This window comes from Mastigoproctus giganteus, chromosome 2 (assembly GCF_048544385.1).
Source record: "Mastigoproctus giganteus isolate SK-2022 chromosome 2, ASM4854438v1, whole genome shotgun sequence".
Lineage (NCBI taxonomy): Eukaryota > Metazoa > Arthropoda > Arachnida > Uropygi > Thelyphonidae > Mastigoproctus > Mastigoproctus giganteus.
The window spans coordinates 55,908,599-55,927,731 of NC_143576.1; positions in this window are offsets into that span (position 1 = coordinate 55,908,599).

Consider the following 19,133-nt stretch of genomic DNA (forward strand, 5'->3'; position numbering starts at 1 on the left):
GAATAATATATGTTGTTCATGTGTGATGTTATTGTAGCGTAATATGAATTGAGTTATTTACATAGAAGGAAGTCCTTCAGTTAGAGCGTTTTATATTGGTAAGATATTGTGTTATAAATCTACAAGAATTGAATTTTAAGTTAGAGAAATATTGTTGTAATGATAATTGTGTTCATTAAGAAGCACTGTAAAATGGGAGGTCATGAAAGCTCGAAAGATTGGTATAGGTGTCAGAGGTTCTGTCGAATTCAGTATCGCTAATTAAGAGGCTGGTTTATATATTGAGTTTACTCAATATACAGTATAAACCAGCTTTACTGTTGATTAGCTAAAGTTGCTTTGTTAGTTTTCATTACGATAAATTTAAATGAATGCAAGAAAGGGTGAATAAACAGAATGGAAATTAAAAGTTGTAAAGTGCCATTTGTTAGGCATAGTTCCCCTTCATGTGTAAATAGCCTTGGTGTATATTAAATATTTTGTTATTCTGTGTGTCAATCTCCTATCGCTCGTAAAATATACACAGTTCTACCCAATTTATTTACAAAATATAACCAAGAGCTCTAGGAATTTCTGATCATATTGAGAATTGATAGCAGTCAGGTTGCGTTGTGGATCTCTCAGTGAGCAATGTACATAATGGGGGTATGGAAGGATACTGATACAAATAAAGGAATTAATAATAAAAAAAATTATAATAAAAGGTCTCTTTCTGATTTATATCCCCCTACAGTTCACTATATTTAGAAATGGGCATAGGGTACGTGACATATTCATGTTACTGTATTAAAATTAATCACAGTCCCACGTACTAGATTTTAATATTGGTACGCGAACTTTGACAATCCCGAATGATTATCATTAAGTTTAATTTTGTTTCCTTTCATTTCTAGGCTAATTCTGAGCATAACCTTTTGAATATTCCGCCTTATATATCATATCCTCTTGACTTCTTTCGCGTCCATTTCAATTACCGAATAATGAAACCCATAGATTATGGCCCGTCAGGTTAAATCAACATGTGGTTCGTTAGAATAAACGCTACAGGCAACAGGCGTGTTGATACAAAGTAAACCTTGCTCACAGCAAAGGAACTATTGATCTGAGTGACATATTCTTTCTTGTTCATGATGTGGCCTAGTTTTCTTTTCTTCCAGGACTCGGTATAGAGGAGTCTTTTCAAAATGCGGAGAGTGGAAAGACAAACACTCGCCAAAAATTTAATTTTATTTTTTGTGAATGATTGTATTTCTCACAGGAGAAAGAAGTTCAGAACAGTAAAGTACGTAATGAGAGCTTAACGAATTTTTTAATGAAGATTAAAGTCTCGAGCAACGTGTGGGAGATACTTTTCATTCTAGGCAATACGACGCTTGTTTGCTGAAAGAGTAGTAAATCTGTAGAAGTACGTTGGCTATTGGAACTTCACTTATCCAGATAATTTCAGGTAAGCGATCTTTGATTTTATATTTAATAAAACTCGATCACTATGATTAGCTATCTATAAGGAACATCAACTCAACCACATGAAATTAGGCGTATTATTCACACAGTTTCTTGCATTTATGACATACTGTACTATTAAAATTCATTTCGCTGAATTTAGTTGCGAAATGGGGAGTTTTCAAGTAATGGCTTTCCATATTTCAGAAAATTTAATTATTGGAATTGGTCATTATAAAGAGATTGCCATATTTTTTCTTAAGTGGCACACCGAAGTTTAAGCATTCGTATGGCGGGAATTTCCCAAAAGATAAAGGAACAGCAAACGTCAAATGATTTTTCTTACTGAAAAACGATACTACTCTTATTTTTATCAAAAACGTAGCTTAGGACAGTGGCGAGGACTCTGAATATAACAATATGCAATATATTTATACATCGTTTAGGGATGCGGATATAAAGAAAAGACGAAATTAAAAATAAAAATCATCATATTAAAATTGAATATATTCTTATTTTCAATTTCAAAATATTATTATAGGGGATATATACTCCCATATGAAGTCGCCAGTAACAGTATAGTTATCCGGAGTGGTCTGAGTTCGATTCCGTCGATGATTAGAGGAATTTCTAAAGTCCTCTTCAACTCAGTTTAAAAAGATTTTAGAATTTTTGAGGCTGATTTAGCTGATCTCAAGCAGAGAATTTTTCAGCGTGAATACACTTATACGATAGAGTGGCGGACAAAAAAACTGCATCACTTGTGAATTTTGCAAATAATGTGTTTTGCGCTGCATTGTGAGTTGCAGAATGGTTCGAAATGCATTTATTGGATGGGATATATATCTCTGTGAATGATATCCAATATAAAGACTCCACCTGATATACCTAATTACCATAAATATCTTCCCAAAGGGTAATAAAATGCGTAATTAATGGAAATATGAGAAATCATGCAAATGGAAATCATGACACATTTTATTGCATTTACGTGTACAAACTGAAATGACAATTTAACACAATAAGTATTATGTACTGTAAATCAGCAAAATAAGTCCTCGATATTTTGTTTTCCTCCTCGAGCTGCAATTACAGCCTTGCAACGATCTGGCATAGAGTTTATCAACTTCTGGATATACGGTTGCCCAATTTCGTGGTACCACACGCTTACAATGCTCTCCTGCAGCTGAATCTTACTTGTTGACTTCTTCTGAACAATTTTAGACGACATTATGTACCAGCAATTTTCAATAGGGTTCAAATCTGTACTGTTTCCGGGCCAGTCGAACACTGTAATGCCAGCATTTCTGAGGTATGACCGCACTTTAAGGGAGAAAAACGAGGGAAAACATTGATGTAAGTACGTTTTAAGCCTTGTGAGACAAGAAGACAAACTCACCATTAAATCTAAATAGCATAAAACTTACCAATTTTGCTGTGTGACAAGGTTCTGAGTCCTTGATCTTTTTCTCGCAAACAACCCTTCTAGACACACGGTCGAGGTGAATGGTCCTCTAGGCACACCTCAGATCACAACTTGGTGATGGTCTCCTCTCCAATGGAGCCTTTTTTCTCGTGGCCATTCCTAACCTCGTGTTGTTTGGCATTACAAGAATGCAATATGGGATGATCAGCGAGATTCCTTTTCTTCTTTTCCTTGATCGGACTACTGTTAAAAACTTCTGATGTCAAAGTTTGCTCAGATCGGTCAGTGAAATTATTCTTGTAAGGATGGAATCATTTATCCTACACTCCACCTTAAAAACTTTTCCCTTACCTAAACTTTGGTTTTCCATTAAATGTGCTAAGACCGTTCAAGAGAAGAATACTGCATATCATAATTGGCTTGTTTCGAAATCTTCAGTTTTATTTTCTGCCTACACCAAAGCTCTCAACAATTGTAAAACAGTTATTAATCAGCCCAAACTAGATTTCGAACAGTCTAAGAGTAGAAAACTTGCTTCTTGTCCAAATGGTAACCGAGCATTCTCTTGCCAATGCAACTTTTGTTCTGGCATTAGGATCACGAATTCTGTCTTATACTTTTCTCCAACGCATGTTACGCCTACACGCCTTCAAGGTCTTTGACCTGAACAGTTTATCTCAAAAAGCCATTCATACAAAAACACTAATCAACCTCCCAGGCATATGGAAAAGAATTTTTTGAAAAGTGCAGTAAGATTCCGAAATAATTTGTTTTTTATTAAATATCCAATCCAGGTTAACTAAAATTAAGTAGTCACCTTGTGTTCATTTACAGATCCATATTTTGATGGGGGGGGTGTACTTTTACCAGCTCATTAAGAACAATCATTCCTCTTTCGTTTTCAAATTTATCATTAGAAGAATATAACGTCATCACCAATGTCATCTCATTAAAAAAAGTTAATGAGGTTGCGTATTATGTCACCTGCCCAATACTGCTTCGTGAAATCCATCATGTACGATGATCGAGATACAGTGTCCCGCTGGTTAGTTGGCGTCCGCACTTTCTTTTCTTTCTCCTGATCCCCATGATAATATTAATACAAAATACTAGAAATACTAAAGAATTATTAAAAAAAACCATTCAACTTGAAATTAACTGTAATTCCATCCGTTTATTTTTAAAACTAGCATTGAAAATAAACAGTTGACTTCAGTTTCTTAATAGTTCACAACTTTTGTTCAACTTGTGCTGCCAAACTCTGGGAGGAGAACTTTTTTCCCATCCAATAAAAATATTGGGAGATGTTATTTTAACGAAAAACATCAGCACTAATCAAATGGGGAAAAATCAATGTTCGAACCATGAGTGACACGAGAGGAAAAGTATTCATATTTATAAAAAAAAAAAAAAAAAAATCATTACTACATACTTCGCTCCTATCTTAAATTTTAGTTTACACTTTGTCTTGAATTATCGACTTTTTCCTTTTGTGTCGGCATAGACTCAAAGAAGACACCCACTAATAACAGCCAATGAAAAAGTTTGTAATAAATTCATAGTGGGCGAAATACGAAATTAACGTTTTTGTTTCTGATTAGATATTTCACTAAGTTTTCTCATTTAATACATTCAATTGACTTATTGCGGTCAGCTCATGAACTTTCCCTCTGCTCTGTCCCGAAGTTTCAGTAATTTAACTACATATGTAATTTTACACAGTAATGAACTGTTTTATTGTGCATTGGCTCTATCGTCCAAAAGCCGTGAGCACCTTTATTCAACGATGGAAAAGAAAACAAGATTGGGCTTCCCAAAGAGTATCTTTTTCTGATTCAAATCAATCTCGAGAGGAAAATACTGTCACTGAAGGGATTTAAACACCGTGAAAAACTGCCAAAACAAACTAGAAATTCAGGTATGACTCTGGAAAAAATTGCATGCTTGGTTGATGAAACTGGGAGTAGCTACGGAGAAATCTAAAAAACAAAGAAAAATCATATTTATTAAGAAGGTATTAGAGAAAGTTTAAGATAGTTAACACCAAAGCATATGCCATTTACAGTCACTGTCTTATATGCCAGAGAAATAAATGAGTGAATGCAGATCACTCTTGAAAATGTTTTCCCACTCTTCGATATCCCCTCTTACGATCGTTGTCGTCCTATACCGTGTTGTTGTTGTTATTATTTTGGTTTTTAGGAGCATTAGCAACTAAGGCCATATTGCTCCGGGGATATGCGGTGGTCATTCCCTGACCTTTCCGCATCCTCCGTATTTGGTGGTCACGGGCTTCAACACCGGTCTAATCAAGAAGCGTGTGCTAATCAAGAAGCACTGCTGCTCCTGCCCACCTATACCGTGTGGAAAAGGTCTGGAGTTCGAATCCCATCTTGACAGAATAATCTTTGTTTTTTTTTTTTTCACGAGGGTTGCATGGCTTTATATCTCCTGGAAACTCTTGAGTTTCGTCTAGTAAACAGGCAAAGAATAAACGCTCTTAGAAGCACAATATATTGACGCCTCATAGCCTCACTTGCTTTGGCGCTTATCAAGCGCGCGCGCGCACACACCAACCAACTTGTTTGTTCAAGAATAAGAATGTGAGGCATTGGATGTAGATGCCCCTGCTTCATGTTTTTTGCCACACGAAAAATCTAAAAATTGCCTCTTTTTTACGGTTATCGAAGGTCGAATTGCGACATTGGTGGCATGGTGTAAGTTTCAGTTATTGACGATTTGGGAATTATCTGGTGGTTTCGACTAGGAGTCGGTTATTTTACCCCTAATGATATGGAAAGCCCATAGCACTGATGAATGGGTATTAACTGCCTTTTCTGATTGTAAGGGCTAGTTGCTTTACCTCCATTTACCAGATGGCTTATGACAAAAAAAAAAAAAAAATTCCTGGACCCACAAGATGTACCTGTTTTGAAACAGCAGGCTTTCAAACTCTGATTCTGTAATGAATGTTGCTTGCACTCTTCTGTTATTATGTAGAAATGGTCCATTCTTCCATAGAATATTGCAACGAGGTAGCTCATGAGTACTGTATAAGTACTCATGAGTATTGTATAAGTACCCCCTGTATAAGGCAATTGTAAGACCTGTATTGTATAAGGCAATTGTAAGACCACATTTGGAATACTGGGTTCAAGTATGGACAACTCATTAAAAAAAAAAAAAAAGTCTCTGAGCATTAAAAAAAAAAAAAAAAAGTCCTTGAAACGGTCCAAAGACAGGCAACTCGTATGGTGAGATCTGCAAAAGGGGCGACCAAACAAGGAAAGACTTCGATTATGAGGGCTACAGAGCTTGGCAACCAGGCACCTCAGAAATGACCTTACTGAAGTTTATGAGGAGTTAGTAAAATGAATGAAGACAGAATTTTCACTGTTATTGGGAATTCTAGAATTCGGGGGCATAAATTCAAATTACAGGAGATACATTAGATTGCAGGAAGTTTTCTTTCAGCCAGCGAGTTGTTAATTACTGGAACAAGCCTCAACTATTTGCGAAGGCAAATAGTTCAGGCTCACAGTTTTAATAAATTCAAAGGTCAACTGGATTTACGTGTGGAGGAAAGCAAATAATTTGTATTTTCTTAACTACTCTTTTTTTTTTTTTTTTTTTTTCGGCCAGTGCAGCAAAAGCCTGTGGCTTCCTTGCACTATATGGCTATTACTATACGATCTGTAAATTTCTTTACAGATATATATATATATATACACTTGGAGTGTATCATGTGGTCAGTTTGGTTATTCTGCGAAAGGAAAGGCACATTTCGGGAATAAAAAACGAAAAACACGTAACCCTTACCCATAACAGACTAATTCGGACACGATATAAAAAAAACGCCGACGGCAGGAATCGAATCCAAACATTTTCAAGACAGTGAGAGAAAGCAGCTGCGCTCACCAGGAAGGAAGCATTGTTTCACGGAAGCATATTTTAATTTTCATGGAGTGTAAATGCGCAATGTCTTTCTGGTTAAGAATGAACGTAATCTTAACTGATCAGCAAGACTTCGTGCACCGGTAACATGCCCGGATGTGTCCACTGTGTTGAAACCTCAGATCAGCAAGTGCATCTGCTGTAGTTTGGGGAAACTTTTAATCTATTTTCTGCTTACTGGGTAACAGACTGAAAGGAATATTGGCGTAGAGGAATATATGTGTCAGGTGAACTGTAGATGATTGCTTTCTTGTCTTTGATATTCGATGATAAGCATTCAACCTCAACTAAGAAGAATTTTTTTTTTATTAGTAGATTGCATACTGAATTCATGGAGACGAAAATCCCTCCTACCATCCTAAAGGGTCTTCAATATCTGTATTAGGAAATAAAATCTGTTTTGTTGGCGAGATTTCTTCTGCATCTGGCGTAGCGGGCTCAGCCAGCATTGTAAAGCCTGGGATCTCAGACACCTGATGCATTAGGGATGGTAATACGAACCAGCATTCGTTAATGGTCTCGGTGACTACATGCATGATATTGAAGCCTTTTCATTGCGATTCTTTTCGGAAAGGACGTTTCATTTCACATCCTTTTTCTGTAACACCGGACTTTATCCTCTGCATATATCATTCTGTGAACTGCGCACAACAGCACGGAGTTATCAGTTTTAACCCAACGTTTTCCTTATTAGTTAAGATCATTTCTGAGAAGCAAAATTGAAAGGCATTTTTTTTTCTTTTCTTTTTCGATTCTTCTTCATTGGGCTTGTTCGAATACATCTTTGTAAATACCTGACGAAGTTCGCATATTTATTTCAGATAGATGAGATCGCACTGCCTTTCCTCCTATGTCACAAAATGTAGTCTTCCTTCTTGTTTTAAAACTAAGGAAACGATTAACCTGGCAAAAGATGACATCTCATCACAAAAAAGGCCAGCTGAGTATCTGCGCGCAAAGTATAAAGTTAATTTCAAGAATGCATCATGCGATGATATTAATTAAAAAAATTAAATTAAATCATGAAATTGTTTCGCTTTCTTAATTCCGATAGTTTTAAACACGAGCAGTGCTGTAATTAACTTAGACTCGTCAGTTTTCCTAAAAGATGATAAACGTATGTAATCTAAAATGTTAAGTAGATGCAAAAGACTGAGGGGGGGGGGCGGATCCATCATTGAATTTAATGGAAAACATTTTATTTTCACTCTAAAAAACAGAAAATAGCCATTTTCTGATTGAATTGAACTCGATAACAATTATTCGAGATGTTCCGTTACTTGGTTTTCTTTCTTCTTTGTAGCCTGGCGCTTCTTCACCTCCCGTTTTCGCCCTCAGCGTTATCTTTTTGTCAAACCATGTAAGTTTAATGCTCGTGCAAACTATCTACGATACCACACAAACTCGATACATGTATTCTTGATGACCTTTACACCGGAGAGCGTCTACGTTTCTTTGTACTTCTTTTATGCAGACCTTTAGAGGTGATTTGATTTCAGTGCTTCCGTAATCCCCAAGCAGTAAGAACCTACTGAATCTTAAAGTTGCAGAAAGATTTGTCTCCTCGTTCTCTGTCGTCTTGTTGCGTTTGCTGTTTTCATCATCCGATGTCTATGTTTGTTGTATTTGAACGGAGATTTAACTTGACACGTGTTGTGCGATAAGCTTTCTACCCTTTTCGCCCCACGTGATTTGCTGTGATCGAAATTCCCATTGTAGAAGACTGGGATTTGCAAGCGACTGCTCTTCGTATCTTGTCAGTGGGAGTACTTGTGATGCCTACGAATTGTTACGGTGCTAGCAATAGCGGTACTTGGATTATCCGGGCCTTTCCTGAGCTAAAATGACATTCGAAATACTGAAGTTGTTTCCTTACCAATGTCAACACTACCAACCACGTCATATTCAAAACTGCCACTTGTCTTCTTAAAATTATGCAAAGAATGCAGGTCTCACTGACCTGATAGTTTGCTTCTACCTTTGAAGATCGCTGAGGTTATCGGGATCAGCATGGGGAGTACAAGCATAAAATCAACCCATTTTTTGTAATAATTTTTATGTAGTAAAAATTGGTTATTAACCATTAGTACCCTGTAATGGCTAATATACACACATTTCCTATGTCGTGTCTTTTTCGTCATTTATTCTAGACAATTTACAAGTACGTGTAGTAATCCACTACTATTCTATTAACTGATGAAACCGCAAACTACATTTCTCATTTGCCGTTTCATACAACCTGTTTAAGTCTAATCTATAATAAATAGATCAGATGACAAGAGAAAAGTGTTCTGCACTTTCTAAAAATTTATTAGAAAATTATTTCTTAGATAATTTCCTAATATATTATTTCAATAATTTCCTAAGTAAAAAGAACTTTAAATATAAGTTCTTTTTAATTAATAACTTTCATCATACTTTATATTTAATGTACTCAATGCGTTACACTTAAGGCGCGTTAACAAATACACTGTAGTAATAATTCATGATTTATAGCAGAAAAAAAGAAAAAAGCAACGACTTTTATGCGAACATTTCGTTTCTGCGCATTCATTCCTCTACATCAGCGAATGGCAAACAATATACAGTGATTCAGCTACAATATTCGATATGGATAGATAATAATTGCTATCAAATCAGAATTAAACCTAAACCCTTAAAATCCTTCTCGGCACCTAACAGAACACAGGCTGAAAATTTCGGTTGTCAATCTGACTTGTCTCCATCAGGTAATGCCCAAATATCCTAAACATTTGTAAACTGGGCTAACTCAAAATAATTTTATTTTAAGAATTTACTGGATATATCGTTGGCCCCATTTTTAATGGAATATTGCCCAACAAATCTTTCTAAGAGAACCAAACAAAAAATTTCATAAAACTTCGCCTACTGGAAGTCGAACTGTTACATGCAGACGTACGAATGGACAGACATATGAAGGGTGCTTTACACATATGTTATGTGTTGTCTTACGTTGTGATTTACACATACGCGAAACACCTAAAAACGCTTACGATCAAACCTGGAAACGCAATTGCAGACTTGTCAAAAGTTTATAGAAGTCCTTAACCGCTGGTGCTGTAATCATAAAAACCCACGGGTATACCAGCTGTTCACTCTTTAAAGAAAATGAGTGGGTCTACCATGTACAAAGCAGTAGCCTACCACTTACATCTCCAGACATTATTTTCTTGTTTTCGACGTAGTAGTTCAACCACCCATGTGAGCCGGTAACATAGCTGAAGCACTATGGAAAAATCTTCCACGTGAAATTCAACATCCAGCATTTAATCATTCCGCAAAACGGCTTTTAAAGAGAACTACCCACATTTTTAACCATTAGCATTTGGTTATGATAAGCACTATATAAGCATTAACGCATGTGTATGTCAGGACTTTCACAATCAGGTGTTCTTGTAATTGTGCAATAAGTTTTGGCTTAAGGAAGAAACTTTTGCAGCAGCAGAGTTTTCTTTTAATTGGAAGAGCTGAAGAAATTCAAAAATAAACACACGAAATGATCGAAAAGGTTGTGCTCTTTTTTTTTTTTTTTTTTTTTTTTTTTTTGTGCGCTGTACTTATAAAAGTAAATTGCTTATTTCGTGAAGAATTTTATATTCTTTCTTGAGCAAATTTATTTGTTATGTGGCCCTATAATTATGCATTTTGTAAACAGATATGCTTCTGTTGTCTTAGCAGAATGGAAGCTTCTTTTAATATCGCTTACCAATTTTGTAAAAATATCCCTCGCAAAATATACGAAAATGATTAGCGACGGGATTCTGTTACAGCTGTGAGGTCAACATTTGTGGTTAAGCTGCATTGAAACTTCGATGTCGTAGACGATTACAATTTATAAGTAAATAATTAACTTCCTTCTTCGATATAATCGGGTGTAATGGAAGTGACAAAAGGGATGCAATAAGGCGCAAAGTGAATTCGTTCCATACAGATCTCTTTAGATTTATCAGTACGACATCCTATGTGATGCAGTTTTTCAAATAGTTTAACTAGAAATGGGGATTGCGCAGTTAATTAGTGTATTCAAGGAGTGGAATATTTGTATGAAAAGTTTAAGAATAAAACGTTTCATTCTTAACTGAACACTTCCACTGCATGTAAGAAAAACAGTTTAAAAGTTATCCAAATTATTATTATTCATGCCCAATGTAATATAGAACGATTCAAAATTCACGCAAACTAAATTGTAAGCGTTGATTTAATTCCATCAAATTGTCATCACTGACAACTTGATGGAATTTGATCAAACCACTGCAGTAGCAGCATTGGTCATCTCCAAGAGCTCAACGCTCGTTATATTTGCTTTCAATGTTTTGTTTACAACGAAGACAGCATGCCGTTTTCCAAAGAACAGCACATATTCATAACAAAACATCCAGGACCTTTGTACTACTTAAAAGAAGCACTATGCACTAATAACCTTCAAATATTGGAAGAATTAAAAGTAAACAGGATCAGAAATTTCAACGATAACTGTTCAAACACTAGATCATCTCATCAAACACGATGAAAAAGTTTGTTTATATTAGGGAAGGACACTTTCGTCATTTATTACAATGTCCATTCTACTTATGGAATTGTAATCTTTTCTGATTATTTTATAATAATAATTGAAATAAAGTGAAAAGACACTATGGGTCTTTTGAATTACTCTCTAGAAATGATCGTTTTTAAATCTATTCTACAGCTGAAAAGAAATTATCGAAACAAAAATCGTTTCTACTTGAATGCATTTAACTGTCGGGATTGACAGGCGCTTATTTCCACTGTGAAGACTTTGACAGAAACATTTTCTCGACTTTACTGTCTCTTGGGAGCATGTCCTCTTTAAGGTAACGCTGCTTAAACAGAGATGTCATTCATTGGGAGGAAACACCAGACTGCGCGTTTGCGTGCTCCAACTGTAAACGTGACAGGCGTTGGTTACAGGTTACGTTACAAAAGTTAGAAGAAACAAAGAGAAGTACATCAAGTAAAAGATAATAATAAAATATCTTTTAAATAGAAGAATTTGAACATCTTGCGCTACAACATGTTCAATTTCCAAGCGATCTGAAAACTATTAGTTTTCAGATCGCTTGGAAATTGAATCGCCACTCTAAGAATGTCTGATATCAAAAAATAAGCTTCAACTACCAACAACACAGTCATATTTGGATCCATAAGTGTTCAACGATAATTATGCAAGATTTAGATTCTAGTGTACTATTGGTTGCATCAATTAAACTATTCACAGCATTACAGAAAAGGAACGTGGATGATTGAACTCTGGCTACACTATCATGTTTTTGTAATTAACCAAGAAAGTCATTTGACGTTTTCTTGATTTACTGGAAATGTGCTTATAGCCCAAGTTAACTTGTAAAGTACTAGAGAGAGAGAGAGAGAGAGGCACAGTTATATGTGACACGATGTGCATTGTTATTTGAATAAAGTAAAATTAAAGTTGTCTCAAAACAAAAATGCAATTTTGTAGTTAACGTTGTTTGACGCTTTGTTATTTGTTAGTTATTTGGTTTTTAGGAGCATTAGCAACTAAGGCCATATTGCTCCGGGAATATGCGGTGGTCATTCCCTTGACCTTTCCGCATCCTCCGTATTTGGTGGTGACGGGCTCGAACCCCGGTCTAATCAAGAAGCGTGTGCTACGCACTGCTGCTCCTTCCCACCTGGCTACGGAGGCGCCCATTGTTTGACGCTAAACCCTCGATATTTACACTGACCTTTGCTTCTCTGCCGCATTTATAATTCAGCTGTGCCAGCTGCTCGGTCCCTGGATTTCAATAATGTCAAGCAAAATATCTCCATGCGGAACACTTCTAGATTATTTAGCCATCGGATTTTACGTATATAATAGGGATACCAATTATGCAGTAGCGGAATATAAAAAAATTACGGAAGCAATTACGGAGGTTTCTTCCGTAATTTTTTTTATATTTTACAGATATCTTCGTTTACAGAGAGGTAATCTTGTGAGACTCTGATTACGCATTCTTCCAAAAGAAATTAGCTTTGCGATATTCATGAAATACCTCGAGACAGATGAAATAAACAGCTATTACATCCAACAATAATTCAAACTTAAAGTGAAAAATACTCCAATTTCAAGTTTCTTCGACATTATTTATGCATATAACAGAACAGTTCCCCCCCCCCCCACAAGAACTATCATGTATCAAATAGAGGGTTGATTTACTTGAACCTGCGAGGGGATCCTACGTGAGAGAATAGTAGGTTCGCCAGTTGTCACTCATTTGGAGAGATCTGGTTACGAATCTTGCCGAAGATTGGAGGAATTTAAATCTCTTCAATTGGGCTGTACTTACCGCTCTCAGATGGAGGAAGCAAGGTTCCCCACTTGCGTTATTTCGGGGTTTTCAGCTCTCAACAACAGGGTAAATAGACCTGTGAACACACTTTTACAGACGTAATACTCAATAGAGCAATACGATCTAAATCGCTGGAGATCCTAAAAGCCAACAACAGCAGGTGTGGGTTATGGTATTCATTAATTATGGCTATATTTTTGGAGCAGTAAATGCGCATCATAAAATAATGAGAAATATTACTAACTATTTGCTCCTCCGTGGTTAGGAATCCTTTAATCACCGAGTGAAGAGGCCCTAACTGTGTCAAGACTAACCTAGAATATCATTGAGACTATGATTTTATGACAGATGGGGATCGTACATTTTGGTTCACTCAAAAAATCAAGCGGTTGAAAAATAACTGAAACTCATGGGGGGGGGGAAACAATAATATACTGTACTTTTTTTAACGCTTCAACTGCCGTGAGACCTAAGAGTCGGATCTCATTTTGCTGTTCACATATTTATTCGTGACGGAATAAATACGTGAACTAGACGAAAGACACTTTCCATTGTGCATTTTAAGACAGAGACGTTTCAAGTAGCTGGCTGGATAGGGAAACTGAATATGATTTATTCTGCAGTTAGGTGAAACTATCTAACAGATAATTAGACTCCTTTACTGAAAGCCTCTCCCCTTTTATGTTTCTCCTTCATTATATTCTTGAGGGAGAAGTATAGGGAGTGGACAAAATAATGGAAACAGCTAATATGAAAGTAGTAGTTTTTGCAATGGCTGTATGACGTATTTATGAATCTACAGTGATGAATTATTTTCTTTCTTGTAGGCAGTTGCTGTAACGGAATGACGATAAAAACCTGATGTTTATTTAGAAGTGATATATAAAAAAGGTACATGAAGAAAATGTCCTACTTCTCTGAATTACAAAGAGGTCAAACTGTTGGTGCATTCACCAAGTATGGAAAAACAAAATATGATAGGTTGAATTGTGGCTTAAATCGGAGCTGACTGAAAGAAATTCGACGGACACTGAAAAGTAGTTTAGCCCGAAAACACAAAATTGCTGCCTCAAAGGCGCCTCCATAGCCAGGTGGGAAGGAGCAGCAGTGCGTAGCACACGCTTCTTGATTAGACCGGGGTTCGAGCCCGTCACCACCAAATACGGAAGATGCGGAAAGGTCAGGGAATGACCACCGCATATCCCGGAGCAATATGGCCTTAGTTGCTAATGCTCCTAAAAACACCAAATAACAACACAATAACAGCTGCCTCAAAAATAATTACAGAACTTAATGCGCGCCTCGGCAATCCACTTTCTAGCAAAACAGTTCGGGGAGAGTCGCTATTGCCACGCCACCAATTGCTGATGGTAATGCTAGAAAGAGGATGCAATGGTGTAAGGAACACAAAAACTGGAAACTTGATGAATGGAAATTGTCAGACGAATAATTCACACTTTTTCAAACGTGAGGAAGAGTTTACGTTTGGCGAATGCCAAAGGAAGCGCATTATCCAACTGTCTTGTGCTAGCCGTTAATCATGGAAAAGAATCAATAATGGTTTGTGCAGCAATATCTTAGTATTCTTTAGATCCTATCATCACCCTGAACAGGCGAACTATGCCACTGATTACCTTGATGTTCTGGGTGACCAGGTTTATCCCATGGTACAATCATTGTTTCTCACAAACGATGCATGTTTCAAGATGATAATGCTCCAATACACACACACAACCAGATGTGCCCAATATTGGTTTGAGGAGGGAGCATGAAACTGAGGCTAATGATCTCCAATGGCCTGCACAATCACCAGACTTAAACGTTGTTGAGCCACTGTGGGCATATTTCGAAAAGAGAGGGAGATTTCCTCCACCTTCAACAAGTTTGATCTATAAAATATGGTCCAATATTCCTCTTAAGTCAATTCAAAATTTATTTGAATCTATTCCACGTAGAATACACGCTGTTTAAAAAGCAAAAGGTAGACCATCACCATATCAGTGGAGGGTCTTACTACGGTTTTTTGCATGCTGCAGGTGCCGCAGCATTAAATTCAGAGGCTAATTATCACCGCTAATTCGCTCCAGACGACGAGCACCTCGCTTCTTCAACTTATATATTCGGCCCCAGCGTCGTCTGTTCACAAATGTTTTACGAGAGTTCCCCCTTCCATTCATTGAAGACGCGAATGGTGCCAGCCTTTGAATACTTGGAAGTACAGTCATCTCTCTGTTTCTCTCTGGAATCTGCAAAACACACTGATTTACATATTTCTGCATATATTATGGTCCTAATAAAATGCGTGGCCACTATTTTTCAGATGATTATATCCCGAATCCAAACTACTACAATCTCCAAGGCAGAATGCGCTGGTCCCACAAGAGCTGGTTATTGTCAGTGACTCTACTGTCAGGGAAACGTGAAATATGTGGTGCAAAAAAAAGATAGGTGGAATAGGACCAGGGTACGACTGTCAGGGGGCAGAAGTAGACGACGTTGTACAGAAGATATCAGCTGTTAAGTGCACAAAAGGTGATACTGTTGTACACTTGGCGCTAAAGATATTAAAAGTAAGAAATCTGAGGACTTACTAAGTACAAGGCAATGTTTGGAAAAAGTCGCGAGTTAGGATTGAATTTGGAAGTGTCTGCAATTCTGCCCAGACACGATAGAAGGACCCTGTTAGAGAGACACGATAGGTGGACATCTCGAGAGCCTTGTTAATCAATTCGGCCGTGAGAATATGCAAAGCTCATGGGGTAGAATTTTTCGCAGCTTGGTCTGTGTTTGTTAACAGGGGAGACTGTTTTTACAGGGATGGGATACACTTGAATAGAAGGGGTGCAAGAATATTTGCTGATGCTATCGAAGCAGTGATAGGTGGGTCGGAACACTATTAGCTTAACTAGAGCTGCATGCTAGAGCACTAGAACTATTTGGTACATGCAGCAACATGGAAAGCAAGGTGTCTGGGACTTCAGGTTCTGCTGTGGATCATCATGTACAAATAAATACATGGGGTGTGTTAGGGTAACTAGAAGTAAGACCATGTGCATGTACAATGATGGAGCATTGTAAATAAATTTGATGAATTTAAAGTATTAAGTTGTCGAATGCAGATATTGTGGGAATAGCAGAGACGCGGTGTCACTCGGATATAAGTGATGCTGAATTTGAATATGGGGGAAATCAATGTATACAGAAAGGAGAGACGGGAGAGGAGAGGTGAAGGGGTTATGCTCTTAGTTAAGAAGAATATTAAATTAAGGCAGTGTATCCAGTTGACTTCTGTGACAAGTGCAGTTTTGAGTCAGTTTGGTGTAATATAAGCACTGGGAAAACAAAACTACTGAGAATTTAGAATAGGAGTGAGTTATAAGCCTATTCTCAGTTTATTTTAGGTTTTTTTTTTTTTTTTTTTGGCTGATGCTATATAAGCTTGATTTCTTGCATCATTTACTATTACTACTACAGATTACAAAAATAAAATGGAAAGGAATAAACCCAGTTTCTTAACTTACAATGTTGAGGAGCAGTCATATTTTTCATTACCATATTCAACTTTTTATAAGATAAAGGTTTAAATATTACGATGCATACTTGTTATTCTCAATTAACTTGTTTGAATTAAGGAATAGGATAGAAATAATGGATGGAATAAACAAGCAAGATACCACTGCTAACGAATTTATTTGGTTCGCGTCCCTCATTTTTTTTCTGCTGTCCTTCCTTTCATTACCATATTCTAGTAGCGGCCTCCATTTATCATTTCTATTTTGAGTGTAAAACTGACTACCGTAATTATGGTACTATTTCTATGGGGTAGATACCAACATCTTGAGCAGCCATATAAGGCTCAACATGCTATGTGGTCAAGCGCGAGAATGCAGAGAAGTGCATGCGTTTCACTGCTCTGCGGTTCAATCAGCTTTACTGTCAAATACGGTGATGTTTTTGCATTTTCTCTATTTTATAGACTCGGCTCTTCTAACCTCATGTGGTCATCCTACAGTATAAACAGAAAATTTGTTTATTATACCTAACCAGGAAGGCTGCAATAAACTATAATTAAAATTATTACAACGTTATAGAAAGGGAACTGGCGAGCAGCAAGCCATGGTGCAGTTTATTCGCACTAGGGCTTGTTTCTGTACCACGGGCCGATTTGAACGTTGTGCAAGCTGAATAGCCCGAAATAACTTGGACGCAAAAACTAGAGATTAACCAATTATGGTGCCGGTTGGCCTTAAGAATTCCTATAGCGGAGAAAAATCCCATAAGCAGTTGAAGGTCGCTCATCTGTTCTCTTCTGTCTCTTATTCTGCATACCTTTTATCCACAGAACTCGTTATTGGCTGCTTAAGTAAGTAGCCCGCTTCTTACACGAACAGTTTGTTGATAAGAAGGGACAGAATTATAACGTGAATGTGTCGCAGAACAGTTAGTGAATGACCCTGATCCCCCCCCCCTATCGAGTCTCTCTCTACTATAGTCTTTAATGAGAACTGTAAGCAGTATCGCACCATATGATATTGCGATGATTGTAATAATATCTCCCAAACCTTCTCCAAGATTTCCTTAGATGTAGCGTGTTAATTGTGTTAAGAGCCTAAATTCTCTTTCATAGTGAGGACAATGAGGATTTCGCGTGCGAGAGAACATATCTAGTAACTTTTATGAGAACAGTTTGTATAATATTGAGACACTCAGTTACCGCCCAGTGCGAATAAATCTGATTGAACATGCAATGAATTTTTGCATTACTTTAATGAAATAGCAGCGCAACAGAAAATTACTCCATCGAACTCAATTAGTGGATTATACACTATTTTAATATTAGGGCATCATCGGGCAAGTCAGTTTGTGTTCTGCCAACCTCGCAAGTTCTTAAATAAAATGTACGCCTATTTCATTTAGGATTAGAACACCACTCGGAATTGGACTTTTATTAGGCTGTAGGGAGCAGACGACTTGCTGGCCCCATGGCTCTCAAAAATTCTTTTTTTTTTTCAGTGATAACACACTACAAACTCTGTTTGTCCCAGCGGCGATAGCCACCTAGTCAGTCGAGAATTTATACTTATAAATGATACAAGAGGGCCCATCTGCGTCTGGTGGGTCTCCTTATGTATAGAAGCCCCTAACTGATTTGTTTGTTCTTTTTACTATATCAATCTTAACAAAACTATTTAGGATATTAAGCAAAGGACACTAGGATATATTGGGCAAGGGACTATCTCCATTTCCATGTAGTGGCATTTTTGACGTATGTGAATTATGTTTCTGAATCCTTTCATATAAAAATGGCTACTCATGGGGATCATTAACACTACATAAGTTACGATATCGCTCACTTGAGGCCTCTTCCACTGCTCCTTACTTATGAGTCTGCGTTTCATCCATCGCTGGGAAATGCTCATTTAATTAAACCCCCACACACATTTCCTACAAGATCGATTACATTTTTTTTAATCCTGCAGAGAGCTTTATAATTAATGCATTTAGAGATATTTTTCTGCAAACCAATCGCACCAAAGAAGGAAATTGAAATGTTTTTCCAATAATGAATATATGGAATGGAAGATCACAGTTATTTGCATAACAGCTCAGAGAGCTGTCGATTGCAGAACCCAAAGTTAATTATCTCTTGTTATTGTTGCTGCTTTATTAAAGTAAGGAATGTTCCCAGTCTACCGTGCTAAATTTGAAGCTATCGAGCAAGTGGAAAATAGACTGCTAGGTGCAGGAGAAAACGATGATAACAATTTCCTTGGAGATCCCGTGGAATGCTGGAGCGATTCTCGGTATTTATCGATAATGATATCTTCTAGGCGGGTCTGTGCATTAGTATTTGAAACAAAACATGTTCTCATCTTGATTGTGCTGTATAAAATTTTAATTCTTGTCATTTTTCAAAAATTACGTGCCATACTTATAAATGATACAAGTATGGCACATGG